This window comes from Monodon monoceros, unplaced genomic scaffold, assembly GCF_005190385.1.
Source record: "Monodon monoceros isolate NGI ecotype Baffin Bay Population unplaced genomic scaffold, NGI_Narwhal_1 Super_Scaffold_20, whole genome shotgun sequence".
Classification (NCBI taxonomy): Eukaryota; Metazoa; Chordata; class Mammalia; order Artiodactyla; family Monodontidae; genus Monodon; species Monodon monoceros.
The window spans coordinates 98,339,838-98,352,781 of record NW_021703777.1 but is presented as its reverse complement, the minus strand read 5'-3'; the positions used below and the strand labels follow the sequence as shown (position 1 = coordinate 98,352,781).

Sequence of the window (12,944 nt, the reverse complement as noted above, 5' to 3'; positions counted from 1 at the left end):
CTACATAAAATTGTGTGTGTGTGTGTGTGTGTGTGTGAGAGAGAGAGAGAGAGAGAGAGATAGCTCCAATGATGAACAAAGTTTTCAAGACTTCCTGCAACTTTCACACCCTCTCAAGGCCATCAATGCACTAATGAAGCTAACACGTGTCTTGAGGTCCTGCCCATGTGATGCTTCCATGACAATGAGTTTCCAAAGTTGTCAAAGAAAAAATCTGACTGTGTCCCCCTTGATCATTGAGCCACATTGCTTTCCCACTTTGACAACTACCTTCATTCCCCCATCAGCTGGTAGGAACGTGCAGGCCTGGCTTTGTACTCCAGATTAGGACCAAACTCAAACTAGCATTGGTGTCCAACATGCCAGGGAAAAGGAGGGGCTTGGCCAAAGCACAAGTGTTCAAATTAAATGAGGTTTTGAAGATTGTGCTGAAATTCATAGTTTGGCTTTCCACAAGTCTCCTTCAAATGTTTAGAGTCATAGGAAGAAAGACATTTAGTGTGAGTCACTAAATTAGATTTCAAGAAGATTTCTTCTTACACATATTACTCTCCTTCTTCCCTCAGACACCACCCAGGAGTCTATGTGATTTGCTCAGGACACAGACACCAGGCCTCCTGAGGGCAGGTCCCTTCCGGGCATTGCCCAGGGATACAGGAAGGAGACAGGTCCCCCCTCAGCCTCCAGGAGACCACTGTGGAAGGGGAAAGATGGATGTGGAAATATATACTTACAGCCCAATGAGATGGAAGAAGCTCTGTGGTAGACACTATTTTAGCAACTTAAAGGAGGCCAGGAAGAGGAAGTTTGTGACATGCTTCATGAAAAAAATACCTAAGAAACATTCAGAGGTCTGATGAGGACAAAAACCAAGCTCAACGCTTTTAACTGACATCCAGGGTAAAGTATATAAACAGAAAAATAGAGAAATAAATAGAACGGTGTGGGAAGATCAAAGCAAGTGAGTTGATATCTGCCGGAGTTTAAATCCTGGCTTAGTTATTTGATCACGGAAAAGCTACATGCCTCCCTGGGTCTTATTATTTCCCATCCAAAGATAGGGTATGCTTCCTACCATGTTGAGTGGCTGTAAGAATTAAATGAGATATTGCAGAAAAACACCTCAGTCCATCTGACACAGGGTTAGACCCTCAATACATAGGAGTTCAATAAAATTAGTTCAATCAACAGTAGTATGATGAATTAGCTTGAAGAGAAAAATAAAAGGACAATAATAGCAATTAAAATTCAGATTTTTGTAACAACTAGGCTGCTAAATAATTGTCGTAAGAAAGGAATTGCAACATTCCAAAAATTGACAAGGAAAAGCATTCTTCAGAGAAAGTGGAAATTTTTGAGTATTGAGAGCTATGCAGAGAGAGATAGATGGCAAAGAAAACAGCAGAATGAAAAGCACCAAGTGGCTCAATCTAATGTTTTTAAAGGACAACAATTATGAGATAATTACCCTTTGAACCATCTTTGCAGAGGACCGTTAAGAACTATTTAAGTAAGAAAAGGCGGCAGGTGAAGGCAATTCTGAACACATGCGATTGTTTAAATCAGCAGGGCCCGGTGGCTTGCGTCATCAGGATCCTCACTAATGGCTCCATGCCAACCCCGAGCCCTTCTGCTGCATCTGCTGGAATTCGTGTGATGGAGGAAGTGTGGCTGGGATCAGAGCAAGGCCAAGGCTGGCTCCACTTTCAAGAGTAAACAGAGTAGAGCCTTCCCTGGGACAAGGGCCTCCCAGGCTAGGGGAAGGCTTATGCACACAGGGCTGCCCGCAGTGAGAGGGCTCGGGAAAGGACAGAGCGCCGGGTGGCACTGACTTTACCCAGAGGACATTTTCTGGGGTCACTTTCATTCCTTGGTGGGTCACTAAGGACAGCTGCCCACGTGAGCTCAAAAAATCTGAACTAAAACATCAGGCTTCTCTCAAAGACTGATGTTTCTGTTTATGATAACGGTACTTTCACTTCCCAGCGGTACATTCTGTTGAGCAATCCTGCACTGAGATCAGGGAGCAGGTGGGAGCGGGTGCAAAACTCTAAGAGCAGTGGTTTATCCTGCTCTCTGGGGGCAGCTGTTTCCTGAGGGATGCGGTGAAGCCCACAGCAATCACAGCAACGTCACGGCACCAGAAGGAGCCAGGAGAACTGAGAATCGACCCCACATCTCAGTGCCTCCTCCCTCGGCAGCTTGTCCCACTCAGGTCGGTGGCAGGACTCTGCCTTGAGGCTCTCAGAGACCTAGAAAGACAGTGCAGGCCATCACGCCAGAGTGGGGAGAAAATGCACAGAACCGCAGCTGGCCCTTCAAGCTCCAGGAAGTGACACTTCACTTCCTCTTGCTTTCACTGCCCACAGCAAGTCACAAGGCCATCTAATCTTCAGATAGGAAAAATGCAACCCTACTCTGTGCCTGGAAGAGAGAGAGCCGCAGAGCTGCCACATGCAGCTGCCACATGCACGTTATTTATTATGGATGGAGCTGGGGGGTGTGGTGGTTGGAGAGCATCCAGGACAGACCTAAGGGAAGGACAGAGTCTGGAGCTAATAAGACAGGGGGAAGCGCTTCCCTGCTGGCACGGTGGTTAAGAATCCGCCTGCCAATGCAGGGGACATGGGTTCGAGCCCCGGTCCGGGAAGATCCCACCTGCCACGGAGCAACTAAGCCCATGTGCCACTACTACTAAGCCTGCGCTCTAGAGCCCACAAGCCACAACTACTGAGCCCATGTGCCACAACTACTAAAGCCCACGTGCCTAGAGATCATGCTCCGCAACAAAAGAAGCCACGGCAAAGAGAAGCCCGTGCACCGCAACCAAGAGTAGCCCCCGCTCGCCACAACTAGAGAAAGCCCAAAAAGCAACAGCAACGTGCGCAGCAACGAAGACCCAACACAGCCAAAAATAAATAAATAAATTGATTACTTTTAAAAAAGGGGGGGGAGGCTGTCAGAGGGAACAGCATGGGCAAAGGGTGGAATGTCCACATTCCTGATTTATCTGGGGAAACAATGGGCAGTCCTGTGGTCAGAACACAAGGTGTGTGTCAGAACAGAGGATGGTGAGGGACGAGGCTTGAAAGACTAGAATGTGAATGCCATGCTGCAGGATTTGAATTGCATCATTACTTATAATTATATTTTCAAAAAAAACAAAACAGCAAAAGAAAAACTAGGTTTTGAGCACCCACTCTGAGCTTTAAATGTTCCCTATGCACCACCACATTTAATCCTGACAAATCAGAATTAAAAACAGAATATATTGGGTTCTTAGGTTTTTTCAACAGTTATTTCCTGGGTGCCAACTGCCTACCAGGCATTGGTTCAGAATTGATCCAGGGTTGTAGCCTCCATCCTCCTAAGATTTAATCTACGGGAACAGATTAAACATTAAATAAGTGTATGAAAAAATCCATAATTAAAAATCACAGAGTATGTGAGGTTTAGAGAGACGATTACCTTGCCCAAAGGGATACTGTGATGTAGCAACATGGCTGAGCCGAGATCTCATCTATGTTTAAGTGTCCTGCACTCAAACACTAATACTGTAAATCACGGGGATCCATGGGACATTCTTCATCAAGGGACAGGGCAGGGACCTGATTATAGTTGTGTTTTGTAAGGATTGTTCGGGTCAGGGCTGGAGAAATTAACATAGAGAAATACTGCAGATGCAAATGGTTGTAAAAGTTATGGAGCTGGGGAGGGAAAGAAAAGCATAACCAGGAGAATACAAGATTTGTATTTCAGCTGAAGACAGAAATAAAAGATGTTATGAAGCAGAGCAGGATCCATTGCCAATTGCAAGATACAAACATAAATGTAATAGTTGCTCAAAGGCAAGAGGGATCAATTCGGGATGACCATATTCGATTAATTGGCCTCTTCCACAGTTTCAAATGTCTGTGCCTTAGTTTCTCCTTCTGTAGTTCTAGCCTGTGGGCAAATTTTTGGCTAATGGGACCTACGGGGAATCTCCTGCAGGCTTTTGAGAAAAGTTTCCTGCCCCAATTAAAAGAGTTCCCAAACTTGCTCCCTTCCTATGTTAGAGCAAAGGGATGAGGGAGGCTGCTGGGGCCACCATGGGCTTCTCACCACCTAGACAGAGATCAGCGGAAGTGGGAGGTGAACTGGAAGGCAATACACAGCTAGAGTCTTAATAACATTCTTGATCTGCTTTTCACACAAAATCAGGCTTACCAGCAAGAAAAGCTAATGATCACTACTAAGTGTGGCATTATACACACTTCCTTGGTCCAGACTCTCAAATCAATGTTTCACATATGTTATTAAATGTGATTCTAGCAGCAAAAGGTCCATGAAGTGTAATTCCATTTAACAAGGCAACCAAGGTTGGGAAAAACAAAATCATTTTTCCCAATGTCAAACACCTCAGATAATACACTACCTTTTGGAGCAGGGACAGTTCTTTTTCGTGACCTCCAGAGTGCTCTGGCCCCGAGGATGCTCCCAGCTTGCTGAAAAACTGAGGAGGACCGACCTGTCCCCCCAGAAAAGGTCAGTTCCTCTGATGTGTGGTGTGGAAAGTGCTTAAAGATCAGAAGGGAGGGAACCATTTCACAGGGAGAAATAGGGGCAGGAGAGATGCCACACTGAAACTCTCTCTAATAAGAGTCCATGTTTAATGAAGGGAAATGTAAAACTAAACCCAAAACAACAGACCCACCCCTCGCAGCAAGAGGAGGACCAAGATGGGCATGGTGGCTGTGTCCTCCACACAATGTCACTGGGTTCCCTTGTGTTCAGTTGTCATCTAGGACTTTATGCTGTTACAGAGCAGGGGGAAAGGTTCCAGTTTCTCTATTTCCATCACGTTCCACACTCTTTCCAGTTTCACCATTACAGTTCTTGCAGTCCTTCCCTCAAGGTCATAAGTATTAAGTTGGGGTACTGAGAAGACTTGGGAGAGGGAGAGGGAGTGGCATTTACTTAAATGACTACATCGGGATGGGATTTAACCAGGGACTTATTGTTACAAGATGTCACTGCACTTCCCTGGGCTTCAAATCCTCTGTCTTCTTACATTCCTTTTCTGCCCTGCTTCTCTCCCTTCTCTTCTCTTCCCTCCCTCTTCCTCCCTCCCTTTCACTCTCTGTACTTTGTGTCTTCCCCTAACAGTAAAACCTTTTCTACATTACTGCTTCTAAGCTATTGGCCCAGAAAATGAAATAATAAGATCTGTACGGATTATATAAATAAAGACTAAAGAAACAAACGGCAAAAGACTCAGAGAGTCTCCCATGAGTATGATGCATGAGATTCAGTCCATGGTCTCTGTGACATGACATTGAGTTTGCAATCTCAAGGTCTACACTGCTTTCTTTTGTCATCTTATTAATAACATTTTTTTAAAAGCTGACTATGAGCCAGGCACCATGTAAAAGCTTGACATTGCTTATTTGGTTTAATGCGCACTAAGCAATCCTCTGCTATAATTTTAATTGTGCCCAATTTGAAGATGTGGAGACTGAGGCTTAGGGAGGGGAAGTAACACCTCCTACTGCATGGCCGAGAAGTAGCAAAGTAGATCTAACCAGATCTCTCTGGCTGATTAAGGCTGCATCCTCACCACCATGCCCCTTTGCCTTCTTTCTGGTCCATATTCCATATAAACATAATGCTAGTAAGCAGCTCAGGTTAAATGAGGAGTTAGTAATATAAGCTGCAACAGAAACTGATTATTTTGGCACGAGCAGTATCTCACTATAGAAGAAAGCATTAAATTCTGCTTGGGAAAAGTCTACTGGCAGCCAAAGTCTTGCTTATTGAATTCCCCAGCAGGTTATTACTTGAAATGGAAACACATTTTCATGGCCATCCTCAGAACAACATATTCTAGCAGTCCTGGGGAGATCTCAGACTCAATTCATAACCTGAGTTCATCTACTTGGGAGGAGCGGGTCTGAAAGGCCCTCTCACTGTTTTATGAGCTTTGGATTCATCAGCCGAGGGAGACATTGCAGGTGTGAGTTTTCAAAGCACAAAGTATTCCTTCAGTGTACTCAGTGGAACCCTTGTGTGTGCCTCGTAGTTCCAACTCCAGCCCTGTGCAGTAAATGAGCTCGGAGCAATATTGTTGAATCATGTGCTACGTTAGCGGACTGAATGCTCCCCTGGTAGCCTCACGGGATTAAAATACCTTCTTCCCAAAGGGTATTGGGAATAATCTAGTGCATGCATGGGAGATATCTGACTAACTTATTAAATGCACTCAGAGATCTGACTTTTCCACAATTCTTCTGCTTCTTTTAGCAAACAAGTAAGCTTGCCTTGGTTTAATCTGTTGCTAAGCTCATCAGAGAAAACAGCCCTTCCTGCTCTCCTTGGAACCCTGGCTAAGTCATTTCACCTCCAAATTACTGTATTCTCCCCTCTGTAACTGCCTACAGCTCTGGAACTTTCACCAAAGGCATCACCCAGAACTCTCACTGCAAGAATAGAGATAATAAAATATAGGACTTCCGGTTAAATTTAAATTTCAGAAAAAACAATCAATCATGTCTTAATATTGAGTATCTGGGATATACCTATACTAAAACAGTATATGCTATTTATCTGAAATTAAAATTTAACTGTGTGTCCTGTATTTTTATTTGTTAAATCGGGCAACTCTGCATAAGATGAATATAAGTTTTCTTGAGCATTACACTAGGCATTTGATATGGGCAATCTCTTTTAATCCTCATTAGAATGTTGAAAAATCTGAGACCCAGAAAAACTGTCTTTTTCTCAGGGTGATACAATCAGTAAGGAGGGGAATCAGAAATGCCAACAGACATGACTTCAAAAGCCATGCTGTTTCCACCTCGAGAATAACTCCGAAATCTAATCCCAGAAATCTGTAATTGACACCTTTTCTGTCCTTCCTGTCCCGGACACTGGGAAAAATCTGGTTGAAGACGTAATTTACATCAAGTGTAAGTGAGTTTTCCAGAGACAGTGCCAGCCTGCTTTCACTCCATGCCACTTGAGTATGTATTTTTCTGAGCACAGCTAAAAGAGCATGCCTTTCTATTTCAGCTGCATCTGCAATCACCTTTCTCCCACTGTATTTTAACTGCTGATGCAGGACTCTGATTTACTCTCCTAAACTAAAGAGTGAAGACATTTACATAAAGCAACCCTATTGCAGGGTGTACCTAATCTGCAGAATTCTAGGGGAAATTCAACAAGACACAAAACACATCTCAGAAAGTGCTGAAATGGAAGTTCTTAACGAATCAAAGGAGACGTGAATGTTTGAAATCTAAATATATTTCTTCGCTTATAGAAAACTCAGTCCTCCAGGGATTTAACCAGTCTCCACCTTGAGCGATCTGCTCACTGCAGGCGGAGAAGCACAGCCCTGGATCCAGGGTCTGCTGCCTTCGTTCTGAGGATCTAAGAAAAGTCGCTTCACTCCTGGACCTTGGTTTCCTTAAATACAAAATGAAGATGCTAAGAGCTCCCTGTCTGCCTTGAAGGACTGGGTACAGAAGAAAAAGGAGACAGTGGGTATTAACATACTAGATGGAAGTAAAGAGTTATCATTTTCACTCTTTTCTCTCTTTTTCCATTTTTTTCAGTCTTTTTTAATCATTTTCATTCTTTTCATGCCAGAGTGCTTTGGAGCTGCCAGGATCTAATCAGGGAAGGGTTTGTATTTAGCATGTCAGCTCTTCACCTGGGCTGACCACACTAGGAATCCCTAAAACCGACAAATGAGATCGCACCTAGGGCTTGGGGCCATATTTTGATTATCTTGTATCATCATCATTCTTTGGCTTTTCTCTGCAAGCCTTTCTCTTTCCCCCATGAAGCCTTTCCTAATTCCCCCAGGCAGAAATGTTGCCTCTTGTTTCTTTTCTGAGCAACTACTTGGAACCAGACACACTGTTCTGGAAGCTGGTGGGAGAAACAAGCCTGCACCTCCAGATGCCTGCTCACACAGGGTGCATATTCTGATGGGGGCGTGAGAGATAGTGAGCAAGTGAACCAATGAAGTAATGAGAGGACTCCAGATAAACATTATGGCTACAAAACCATGCTGTGGGAGCAAGTACTGCAATGAGAGAAATAAATAGGGTGATTGTAAAGAAGGTGTTCTCAAGGACAGGCTTACCTGATGACACAGGCAAAGGCTCAAACAGGATGCATTTCTCAGCTCATATGCAAAAAAAAAAAAATTGCTAATTTATCTGACTACCATACTAAACTGTAAGTTCCTCAAGAACAAGAACTATTTTCTTTAATTTTCTGCACAACTTCCCTGGCAACAACAGTCACTGTCAATGGCTGGGCCGACTGGGGAGAGGGTGTACTAGAGTTTCAAAAATCATAAGTACATTTCACACTTAGAACAGATTTTTTAAATACTTTGTTTTCTTGACACAAAATGAAATTTGGTAATCACACAAAATGTCATGGCCAAGTAAAAAAAGCTTTAAAAAAATCTTCACTGATGATGGGGTCCAGGATTCAAATAGGTTGAGAAGCACAGACCTAAACTGTTCCTGACACATATCAGATGCTCCATTAAAAAGATGCTGAATGCCAGCATTCCGAATGTCAAAACTCAATAGTTATGACACCCTTTCCACCTTCCTTGCTCACTTTCGCCATCTACTCTTTTGCTATCATTTATTCATGTCTTCCATGCTGGTCTACAATTTCCTTGAGGACTGTCCCTTGATTGGTTTTGTCTGTTAGTGGATTCTAGCACCTAATCCAGCGCCTGGCACCTGCTAGACACTCAATGAATGGGCTCAATAGTTGATTTCATTAAAATTAAGATAACAGTCTGTTATTAGGGGTTTACCCACAATAGTCACTCCCAGAATATAATCCAGGGTCCAAATTCCCACACCCCAAAACCTTTTATTTCTGACAGTGAAACTTGACTTTGGTTATGCTGAGTCAGAGACTGAACTTGGAGATTCCTGCCCCGCCTGCCGCAGGTTTTACCCCAGCACCCTGATACTTCCTCTGATTTATTTTTATTCTTAACACATCTCGGTCTAATCTAGGATAGATTGTCCTTACCCATCTTGCTTTTACCTGTCTCTTCCACTAGAAGACAAGCAGAAGGGCAAGGCTTTCCCTCTGTTTTATTCCCTACTGTGTCACCAATGAGAAGAACAACTCTTGGTACATGACTGGAACTCAATAAACATATGTTAAAGGGATAAATGCAATTGGTGTAACTGCTTACAGGACAAGGAAAAGGAATACCGCAAACACAAATTCTGTAGACATGAAATTTAACTCACTGGAGCACTGTCTACACTACACTCCCAACATACCCTTGCCTCAATACTCCCAAGAACTGATTTTACTTAGCCTCATATTCCAACCAATTTCTTTTCTATTCCCAGAATCCAGAGGCCATAAATTGGAGGCCTGTGGGATATAGATGAGGAGGCCTACCTGTAGAATTGCTTTGAATTAGCGGCTGGTACTTAAAAGTCATTAGATTCTACATAAAATTGTGAACTTGCAGCCTATCTTGGAAAAAAAAAAAAAAAAAAACAGATGTGGCAAGACAGGGCCTGAGGTCCCAACTTGTGTGCTGGGTCAGAGCTGCAGCCCCCCACCCCCCTTACCCTGATTGTTCCCAGGCCTGTTTTGCTCAGGCTATTCCTTGCCTGGCTGCTGAAGGCATTTGAGTGAGCGACCCCTGCTGGAAAGTTACCAAAAAGCATGTAACATGAAAAAAAAAAAAAAGAAAGAAAGAAAAGAAAAGATGTCCCCTGGGATCTATTTCCGTTATGTTTACGCTATTTCTTGGAAGAATAATATATTCATTTTTCTAGAACTCTGGTGGTATCACATAACAACTGACAAACTATGGTCCAGTAAATATTATTCTAACGGCCTGAAAAAGCTATGAGCTGAATTCCCTGTGGGTAGAGGAAGCTGAGAATGCTTCATGCCAGAGGCAGGCCTGAAGACAAACTGTGAACGGCTGTGCATCAGCTGGTTACAACTCTGGCTAAATCAAACAGAGAAAGAATTTCCCTGAAGACTGTGAGTTACCTCTAGGGATTAATGAGAAGCTGAAAAGCCAGGCTTGGAAATGAAAAGGAATGGAGGGAACCTGGCACCAGGGCCCGTCAGGATAATGACATAGGAATGGCATCCCTGGGACATCCTGTGACATGGAGGCTGCTGCTGACACCACTTGATTCGTGACCCATGGTCATAAATAAATGCTCAATTGTCCCTTTGTCCCTTAGTTAGTCCCTCGAGATTCCAAGTCTCAGGTGGGATCATCCAGCTGAGCCCCAGTTCAAGGCCCGGAGATGTGGACACAGAGAAAGAGCCCCACCCTACCATGGAAAAGTCCCTCCATGAGGGGAGGGTGGTACCCCCCGAATAAGAAGGGTGTTTGGTTGCTGGGAACCTTCCAAAATGCAGAAGTCCACTATGGATTAGGAGGAGATTTTAAGTGGTGATGGGAGAGGGAGGGCAACACAGGCAGTACAGAGGAATGGAATGAGAACAGACAGACCTGAACTCCAATCTGGAATCCTCTGTACCCTCAGAAAATTAATTAACTTTTCTAATCAGCAGATCCCAAGTCTTTAAAACAGAAATGATGCCATCTGCCTGTGTACAGCATGGGGTTGCTTGTGAAGATTCAGTTCAATCGTTCATTCACTCACTTCAAAAATACTTATCCAGGGCTTCCCTGGTGGCGCAGTGGTTGAGAGTCCGCCTGCCGATGCAGGGGACACGGGTTCGTGCCCCGGTCTGGGAAGATCCCCCATGCCGTGGAGCGTCTGGGCCCGTGAGCCATGGCCGCTGAGCCCGTGCATCCGGAGCCTCTGCTCCACAACGGGAGAGGCCACAACAGTGAGAGGCCCGCGTACCGCAAAAAAAAAAAAAAAAAAAAAAACAACAAAAACCTTATCGAGCATGTATTAGCCACTTAGCTAGGTCCTGGGGACAACTTTTGAACACCAAAATGCAATAGAGAAACACTTTATGTTGATGACAGAGGTAGACAAGGGAAACCCAGGTCATCTCCTGAAACTGATACACTCATCTGCAAGTTCCTCCTGTTTTGGTTAATCAATATAAGGGCCCTTCCTGAAAGATATATTTCCTGAAGACATAGGAAATGCATTAAGCTAAAATAACCAAAGAACACTCAGAAATTTAACTCTGGTTCTACAAACAAGAAACTAATAGTTCTCAAAAGCCAGGAGCCCTGATGCTGGTGAATTTCAGGTGGCATAATCACAAGGAGATTCTGGTCCATTATATGGAATCCTCTCCCTCATTTAAAGTTTAGCATATGTAATTCACACAGACATTCACAAACTATAATAAAATTTAGCATTAAAATAGACCAAATGAAATTGGCAGGAAAAGCATATTAAGTAACCTTGTACATTTTTCACCAGTGTTTGAGAACTGCCCAAATGCTCTTCACATACATTTCTCACTTTTAATCTTTCAGTCTCTATTTTGCAGAGGTAAAATCTGAGGCTCAGAGATTAAAAAATAATTTGCTTAGGGTCCTGGGGCAAGAAGCTGGCTCCAAATTCAGCTAGCACTCTTGCCATTCCCCACTGGAAAATGTTGGCCTTGCTAAGAAGCACTGGGTCATTAGTGAGGTTGAAGGAAGATACTTACATCAAAGTGATGGGGAAAAACCCAGATCTTTTCCAACACCAGCTGGAAAGTTACTGCATTTCCCACAGAGCAGTTAGAAAGTTGCTACTCCCCAAAGTTGCCTTTACTCCTTTACACAGGCCTTTACTCCTCCAAGACTGTCTCTCACACAAGGACCCTGGCTTAGAAGCATGCCCTGGAACGTGGATTCTCAGCTGTGACCCTGAATACAGGCTCAGTTCCATCAGGACATCACTACCTTTTACTGTCCCTCTCTCCAAACTGGCCTCAATAGAGAGAAAATGACTCTGTACTCCCTGTGGGTATGGGCCACCCTGGGTAGATGCCCTGTTCTGGGAAAGTCACTGTTTATCCATCAAGCAATTTTACATCAGCCAGTCCACCTCCCTAGCCCCTTTCTATTCGCCATCAAATTTTAGTTCAAGATAAGAAAAGCTTCCACTTTGTGTTTCCCTTCAAGGAGCACTCCAGACTTTTCCAGTAAGAGGATTTCTTCTTTTCACAACAAAAGTGCATCCCCAATTATATTGTGGAGTCCAAGGGTTCCTGAAAATCTACAAAGTGGAGGACTTGAAATTTCACACAAAGCACACCACAACACAGCTGAGAACCATGGGTTTTTCCTGATGCCCTTTGCAAGTTCAAGGTAGCACTTTCTCACCAGTTTCCCAAGCAAAGAATTTCCCATCTTAAAGCTACGGTGCCCTGAACAGCCCGCAGCTTCAGCCTGGATCTCTAGCCCGGAAACACCGCTCAAGATGCCTCCATAAGGAATCTTCACTGGATGTTACCTCCGTAATTAACTGCTTCGACTTAAGAGTGCTTAGTCACGAAGTTGCTGATCCCAGTCAAACTCGGCTGAAAGAGTTAGAAAGGACCCACTGAAGCCCTGAAAAGCTCCTTGAGAAGCTGATCTTTCCCTGCCTAGCGCTGGAGAAACCTTATGTAACACAATGGACCATTTCAATGTTATTTGTGCAATCCTATGGGAGGGAAAAAAAAAAATCTAAGCACTGGAAACACAAAGAGTAACGCGGGGATTTGTAGCAGAAGCGTCCATCTCCTGAGATTTCACTGGGTCACGCTTATTCGAATCGCACCCAATCGTTACTGAGAAAGCAAAAGGCAACAGTAATTCCGAACGCCAAAGGAGGGGTGTTGGGTTTTAGAAACCCATTTAGAAATGCAGAGAGGCAGAAGTTGGGTTATCTCCCCTTCCTTTTTTTTAAACATGAAATTCCTGAAATTAACACTTGAGTGGAAGTTGGTAATTACATTTCAACAAAATAAGGTAA

General features: G+C 43.8%; 1 protein-coding gene across 2 annotated transcripts in view; it reads right to left on the bottom strand.

Moving 5' to 3' along the window:
- Nucleotides 1-12,944, bottom strand: part of HS3ST1 (heparan sulfate-glucosamine 3-sulfotransferase 1) — a 30,370-nt gene that overhangs the window by 15,693 nt on the left and 1,733 nt on the right. The window lies entirely within an intron of this gene.